Below are 8,029 nucleotides of genomic sequence, written 5' to 3' on the forward strand. Positions count from 1 at the left end.
CCCTACTTTTTAGATTGTATAAATTCTTTGTAAAAGGATGTGAAAAAAGGAAAATTTGTGTGTTTATGAAGGTAGGTACGGAGTTAGTTGTTGAATAAAGACTCTCATAGAGGAGCTAGGAAACGCCAGTTGATTACAAGAGATTTGCATTGTGAGATGGGGTCACAGTCGGATAGTAATTTTAGAGCCAAAAAAGGAAAAATTTATTGTGCAGTGACCTGAGTGGTGGGGAGGTAGTTAAAAACGGATACAAACATTTGGGCTGGAAAAATTGACTCCGGAAGTCGTTATACAGAATCCTACGGAGGTGGCGCGTGCCCCCCCTGCACCCGACGCCCCTCACGTCCCTCGCGCCGTCGCGACCTCACGCCCCGCCCCGCCCCGCGCCGCGCCCCGCCCCGCGCCGCGCCCTTCATGACGCCTCGCCCCTCGCGCCTCTCACGCCCGTCGCGCCCGTCACGTTCCTCGCGCCCTCGCGACCTCACGCCTCTCACGCCATCGTGACCTCACGCCCCTCGCGTCCTTCGTGCACCTCACGCCCTTCGCGCCCTCGCGACCCTCACGCCCTTCGCGACCTCACTCCCCTCGCTTCCCTCGCACCCTTCATGCTGTCGCGCCCCCGGCGGGAAGCACCGAGAGCCAGGCGCCGGAGAACGTTCGCCAGTCCGTGCAGCTCAGCGAGGGCCAGGCCGGAGGAGGCGAAGGCGGCTGCGTCCCAGAGACCTGGGCGCCACCAGCTCCGGCCTGGAAGATGATTGAGGAAACTGGGAGCAAGCGTAACATGGCAGAGAAGAGGCAGCTGTTCATAGAAATGCGTGCTCAGAATTTTGATGTCCTATGACTATGCACTGACAGATTGCAAAGTACGATTTGTACAAAAAACGATGCAGCCTCCATCTTGCTGGTCTCTGGAACATGCTGGAAGCCTTTTGAGACGACGGCCTTGATACACTGGACTCAACCCCTGAGATCAGTGTGTCCCGCCTGGGGACCGACCCTCATCCATCTACCGCCAGCTGAGCACGTGCCTGCCTTCTCATGAGTCGGCGTGGACCAGCCCCTCAGCTCCTCCTCGACTTCGTGATTGCTGCTGTGACAGTGAGGCCCGAGGCAAGTTGATGGTATTTTCTGTTAAAACTGTGTTAGCATGTGTGGTGGAAAAATGCTGGACAAGTTGAGATATGTTTCCTCCCAGATGTCAGATTCCAGTGGCTTAATGCTGTTTAGCAAGTTTGACCAGTTTCTGAAGGAAGTTCTAAAGTTCCCAGCAGCTGTCTTTGAAGGGCCATCTTTTGGTTACACAGAGCACTCAGCCTGCACCTGTTTTCCACAGCCGAAAAAGAGAATGCTGAATATGCCTTTAGACACAGCAATGGCTGATCCTCCTCCTTGGGGCCTTGTCTGGCTACCTCTCAAGCATAGGCTTGCCCACACGGAGGAGGTCTGCCATCCCATGGATGCTCCCGTTTCCGGTGTGAGGTGGAGTGCTCCTATTCCTGGTTTGAGCGTGGGATGGGTTTCTGGTACCCGTGCCGGCAGTTGCCACATCCCCAGCTCTGCCAAAATTGCTTTTTGTGTGGCCATGCCAGTGTCCCTCATGGCAACCAATACCAGGTAAAGGAGCATTCCTCCTGGGTAACTGCTTTGTGTCTCAGTCTGTGTCCCCAACAGTTCGTTTGTTTCATCAGTAACAACACTAGGGCCACTTTCCTCATAGAGGCCTACCATAAATAAGGGTGTAGTGTCATGAAATATTAACACTTACATTTATGACGGGGCTTGCAGGTATGTTGTGCTTCATCACTTGATTTGAAAAGCAGAGTTTTTAAAGTGTGGGGAAATGGAGTTACGATGACATTTGACAAGGTCCCTTTTATTCAGTAAATTGGAATGTGACAATGCTCCCTTTCCAAATGAAAGGTGTCTTCTTGTTTTAAAATTGTACAAGGGGTACCACCCCCACCCCAAAAGACTTAACTCTCTGAGCTTTAAGGAAGATTTAAAGTTCTTTTTCTCAAGCAAGTTTACTTCGTGCTTATAGGGTTTAAATGTTGCAAAGAAAGCTGCATGAAATGAAGTTAAATTTTTGCTTCTCAAGTTGGGGAAATACTGTATTTTACAATTGCCACATGGATGTCTTTACTTTCTAAAATAGTCTTTTAAATAACAACATTTGGGTGGAGCTCAATGTCTGACTTTTCTGTGGTGTTTATAAATCATGTAATAAGTTTAGCACCAATCATTTTTCCTTCCTTCTCTCAGTTTATTTCCAGAGTTTTAAAAATGTCATACTTTTATTTTTAAACAGTTTCTAGAGCCTTGTTTTAAAACCTTTTCCTTTAGTTTTTGTTGGTTAGTTTACTAAAAGGTAGAAAAATATACAGAGTCATAAGTATAATTCAGGATCTAAGTTCTCAGGCCTGGTCATCCTACCGGAGTTTAAGTATTAGAAAGCTTTGATAAGCGGTGATTTTTCCTCTCTTTTTTTTTTTTCTTTTTCCTAGTTAACCTTCTTAAAAGTCAACCAAGAAGAAAGCAAGTAAGTTCATATCAGGGATTAGTTAAAAACAAAAACCAAACTTTAATCAAGTGTATACTTTACTTCCTACATTTCTGACAATGTCTTAGATATAATTTTTTTATCAGATAGCTTTTCAGTTACAGTTAAACCATATAATTTTGTTAAAATGAACATCCTATCCTGGGTATTGTCGTGTTGTAAATTCCAGTATTTTTTTTTTTTTGGTTGAGATGTCATTATTTTACATTTTTTAAACAAGCAAAGGAAAAAAAAAATAACACCTAGTAGTTTCTTCTCTTTTTCATTGACTCGGGAGAATTTATAGATTTTCAAATAGTTACTTTTTCTTAAAGTACAAGTATCCCACTGTGTTAATTGACTTGTTAACATTTTCAACTGTTTTCGGTTAGAGTCTAACTCTTTACACTGAGATAGCTCTTTGCCCTATTACCTTTTTTAAAATTTATTTACTTATTTATTTATTTTTATTTTTTATTTGTTTTAACATCTTTATTGGAGTATGATTGCTTTACATTGTTGTGTTAGTTGCTGCCTATTAGCTTTCATAATGATTGGATTCTCTGGAATGTATCTACTGAAAATCCTCATCCTAGATGTTGGGGCTAGGAGATGAGGAACTTGTTTTTCACCTTAGTTTGAACTTGCTCCTTTAGCTAATTTATAACCCTTATAGAAATGGGAATTTTACGTTTATTTAAAGATAAATGACTGTTTGAATATTGCTTTCTGATTTACAGAGCAGTTTTTCACGTGAAAAACTCTGTTGAATTTTTCCATTGCTCTGTAACATACATAAATTGAAGTACAGAAATCACAAGTGAATTCTTATATTTCTGTTTAATCCTCACAACACTCTTGTGAAGTAAGTCTTATTTCTATTCATTGTTATTGTTATTTCAGCTCTATTTTTTTCTAGTTTATTAGTTCATTTTTGTTATAGTGACTTAAGATTTCGGGAAAAATCAAGTATTATCAGCATGCATAATTTTGAAGCTGGTATCATAAATGTATCAGTTCTGAATTTTGACGAGTATATACATTATGTAGTAGATGCATACTGGTAAGGCCTTTTAGCAATATACGTGTGTGTCTGTGTGTGTGTGTGAGTATAACTTGTTTTCAAGATTAGGACTATGTGCAATACCCTAGTTCTTTGAGGAAGATATCGGTGAATTTTGAGGCTGATGTGAGTAAAGAAGTTTCCACTTAACAAAAAGATGTGTAATCAGTTAAGTAGTAATTTCTTTGAAGATTGTCCACTGTATCTGTACTAATATTTTGAATGAATGTTTCCCTATGTTCACAACAGATGAATTTAGCATGCATTTAACCAACTTCTATATGAATTTACATTGTAGATTTGATATGTCTAGTGTTGGTGTTTGGAAGTTTATTTTGATTTTTCCGAAAGTTTTCGTTTAATATTTTATCTAAGTAACTAGCAATATAATTTCTTATTCTTCTAGTCATCAATCCATTCATTTGCCTTTATTATAGAAAAAAAAAAAATGCCACACGGTACTATTAAAAAAACAAAACAAAAGAATCCTAGGAACAAGCCCTCATCGTGGTAATAAAGCATGAAGCATGATGGTGGCTAAGAGGCCCTGATATTAGGAATTCCTGATTTAAGGAATAAAAGGGCATTCCACAAACAAATAATAGGGTAACTTTATTCTTTTCAATGACATCTGTTTTGTCCTAGAAAAGCTCAATTAAAAATTAACATTTTCTGGGCATTCCCTGGAAGTCCAGTGGTTAGGACTTGGCGCTTTCACTGCTGGGGCCCGGGTTCAGTCCCTGGTTGGGGAACTAAGATCCCGCAAGCTGCGGGGCATGGCCAAAAAAAATTAACATTTTCTATGCACAGTATCTAAAATGTGAATCCTCTAGATCAGGAATAGACAAACTTTTTCTGTAAAGAGTCAGAGAGTAAAGATTTTGGGCTTTGCAGGCCATACTGTCTCTGTCACAGCTACTCCATAATAGCAGAAAAGCAGCCATAAAAAATTGGTAAATGAACAGAGATGGCTATGAGCCAACAAAAATTTATTTACAGACCCTGAAATTTAAATATCTTACAGCGTCACAAAAAATTATTCTTATTTTGATTTTTTTTCAGTAATTTAAAAATGTAAAACCATTCTTCAATAGTGGGCTGTACAAAAAGAGGTGGCAGGCTGGATTTTACCATTAGGATATAGTTTGCCAACCCTTGGTCTACATGTTTTTCAGTAGGGTTCCTCCCCTGCCACCAATAGTAGAATAACTTTGACTAGACCTAATTATAATGAACCTCATAGACGGCTAGGGATAGAGTTCTCCTAACTTAAGTCCAAAATGACATTTTATCATTCTAAACAAAGTATCCCAAAATAATAAAGAATTTGTTATATCTTGAGAAAACATATTTTAATAACATGTTTTAATAACATGAAGTAAATTTGTCATATTCTCTGTTGGAATTTTTGGAAATAAACACCAAGATATCTTATACGTAGATAAGTCTTTGCCTTCTTTAAAATTATTTTGAAAAAATTTTAATTCTCCCTCATTTTAATCTGCATGTCTGATTTAAATGCTTAATGATTCTGAGAATATTGATTGAGAATAATTTAACTTTTTAAAACTTATTAGTTTTATACATAGCAGTTTCTCATTAATATGTAAACATTTATAAAAGTTTGAAAGTAAAAATCATATGGCCTGAGCTTTGCCATTCACCTTTCAATATGTAAAAGGACATTCAATATCTTATTTTTTAGCTCTTCAACTTATATGCAAATAGCTATTTACCAAGTTATTTTAAATAATGTAACAAAATGCCTAAACCCTCCAATCAAAACACAATGCCAGGATCTTGACCTACATCTAAATATTTAGTCTTCTTATGTGATGTACTAACATTCTGAAATTTCTGTTAATATTTCATTATTTCCCAAGTATATAATTTGCACACATCTACGTATATATACAGGCAAAAATATATTTTTTAATGTTTTAACTTTGTAAAAGGGGTATCACTCTTTATTCAGTCCTTTTGGACTCTACCCACTGACTATAGTGGCACTAAGATTTACTATATATGATATTTCACTGTAGCTTATTCATATTGACTACCTGTAAAATATTCTATTGTGGGAATATAGCACAGTTTATTCTTTCATTTTCCCATTTAGAAGAAAGGAATTGTTTTTGCTATTATGAGAACAGCATTTCTATGAATATTCTTATATATGTCGCCTATTAATATTCAAGAGTTTCTCTTAGATATGTATCTAGATGTTGAATAACTAAACCATAGCATATATGAGTGTTCGACTTCAGGAGGAAATGTCAGAATGGTTTTATAGTGGCTGCATAGTGGTTTCAAACTTCTATTTACTACTAGCAATGTATAGCAGATTCTGTTGACCCACATCTCTCCTACGCTTTGAACAGAATTTCTCATTTTGCCAGTAGAATGCTTATAAAATGCTATTTAACTGTGGTCTTGATTTGCATTTCCCTGAAGACCAGTAATCTTGAACTTCTCTGTTTATTCCTTTGGCAATTTTTCTTTTGGGATATTTGTGCTTATATATTCTTTTTGACACTGATCTAGTTGTGTGTATGGTGAATGTCTTTTTCCAGTTTGTAACTTAGCTTTGAAATGTCTTTAATTTAAAAATTAATCTTTGATGAATAAAAGTGATTAACCTTACTATTTTAAGTTTAGTAATCTTCTCTTTTATAGAAAATTGTTTTCATGCATTATTTAAGATACCACATGTATGCTGAACTCTAAAAATATTCACTTATAATTTTTTTCAGTGTTCAAATGTTATCTTTTTTTAGATTTAGTCTTAAATCCATATGGAAGTGATAGTTTTAAATGGTGTGAGATAGGAATCCAACATTAACATTTTTCCATATAAATTATTTTTCCAACTCAATTTATCGAACCATCTCTTCATTCCTACTCATTTGTCATACCACCTCTGGCCTATGTCTAATATCTATACCTACATGGGTCAGTCAATTTCTGATTGATCAACTGGTTAATTTGCTTCTTGTACACAAAAACCACACTGTCATATTTGCCATTTCATAAAGAATCATAGTAATTGTTCTACTTTTACACACACATGCTCGCATGCACAGGTACACACACACACACACACACACAATTCTTGGACATTTTAAAATTGTCTCTTAAGTTCTCTGACACATCCTGTTGGAAATTGCATTGAATCTAAAGATTAAAGAGAAATGATATCTTTATAATATACTTCTTATATATGAACACAGTTTACCTGTTCATCTATTTAGTCTTCTTCAGTATTTCTCAATGAAGTTTTTATAATTTCCCCAGGAAAGTTCTTAAACATATTTTTGTTAGCTTTATTCCTGATTATTTCATATTATCTCTTAGTTTCATAAATGGCATACTTCCTTTATTACATTTTCTAGTTATTTACTGCTGATATACAGAAATGCATTACTGTTTCTACATTAATTTTATACCCAGCTTATAATGCATACTCTCTTATTGTCTTAAATAACTTATCCATGTATTCTTTGGGGTTTTCAATGTAAACTTAAATATAGACACAGTTTATTAATTTTGGCTCTCTTCATTACTTTATAAAGTATCTAGAGCTTTAACTTTTTAGGTTCATACCATTTTACAGCCCTCTCCAATTTTGATACATACAGTTTTCATAGCCTTTCAATTCCAAATATTGTTTAAATTTTCATTATGATTTCTTCTTAAACCCATGCATTAGTTAGGAGGCTTTCTTTGTTTCCAAATATTCAGGGATTTCTTTTTTTTAGTTTACTCTTTATTATTTATTTCTAAAGTAATTATTTTGTTATCAAAGATCTTGGTCGGTAGTACATCTATTTTTTAATATAGTGAAGGGTTTTTATTTCCTAATACCTAGTCAGTTTTTTAAATGCTTCATATTTGCTTAAAATAAAATGTGTATTATTTCACTGTTAAATACATAAATCTCTTGTATGTTATTTTAATTCTATTTTAAACACATGGTCCATCTGTTCTAATATTTCTGCTTCTGTTCAAATCTGTTACCTTGCAGGCTTTTTTTTTTTTTTTTTTAATGATTGTGCCCTCCAGTGTCTTCGTGAGTTCATTTTACCCTAGGAGGAGAAGTGTATCTGTGGGATAGAGAGTAATTTACTCTGCCTTTTTATAACCTGAATCTCTGCAGCAAAGGGACCAGCAATTTTAAATGACCTTAAACATATGAAAAGAGATAAGGGAATTTGAAACAAGAGCGTAGAACAGCCTAACTACTGTCTTAAGCATTTTGCATGGGGTGAAGTTGGACCCATGCTCAGTGGACAGAGAACAGATAAGCCCAAGGGTGGCCCTGTACCTATGTACAGCCCTAAGAACAGATAAGTCCTATCTATCAGAGAACTATAGTCAATTACTCACCTTCCTAAAAACAACTCTTAGGTCTGATTTTCATCCTCCTA

General features: G+C 36.3%; 1 pseudogene; it reads left to right on the plus strand.

Annotated features, from left to right (window-relative positions):
• The first annotated feature begins 751 nt into the window (after positions 1-751).
• Positions 752-1,734, plus strand: LOC133091288 (dystrobrevin beta-like; annotated as a pseudogene).
• Positions 1,735-8,029: the final 6,295 nt, after the last annotated feature.

The sequence above is a fragment of the Eubalaena glacialis genome, chromosome 1 (assembly GCF_028564815.1).
Source record: "Eubalaena glacialis isolate mEubGla1 chromosome 1, mEubGla1.1.hap2.+ XY, whole genome shotgun sequence".
Classification (NCBI taxonomy): domain Eukaryota; kingdom Metazoa; phylum Chordata; class Mammalia; order Artiodactyla; family Balaenidae; genus Eubalaena; species Eubalaena glacialis.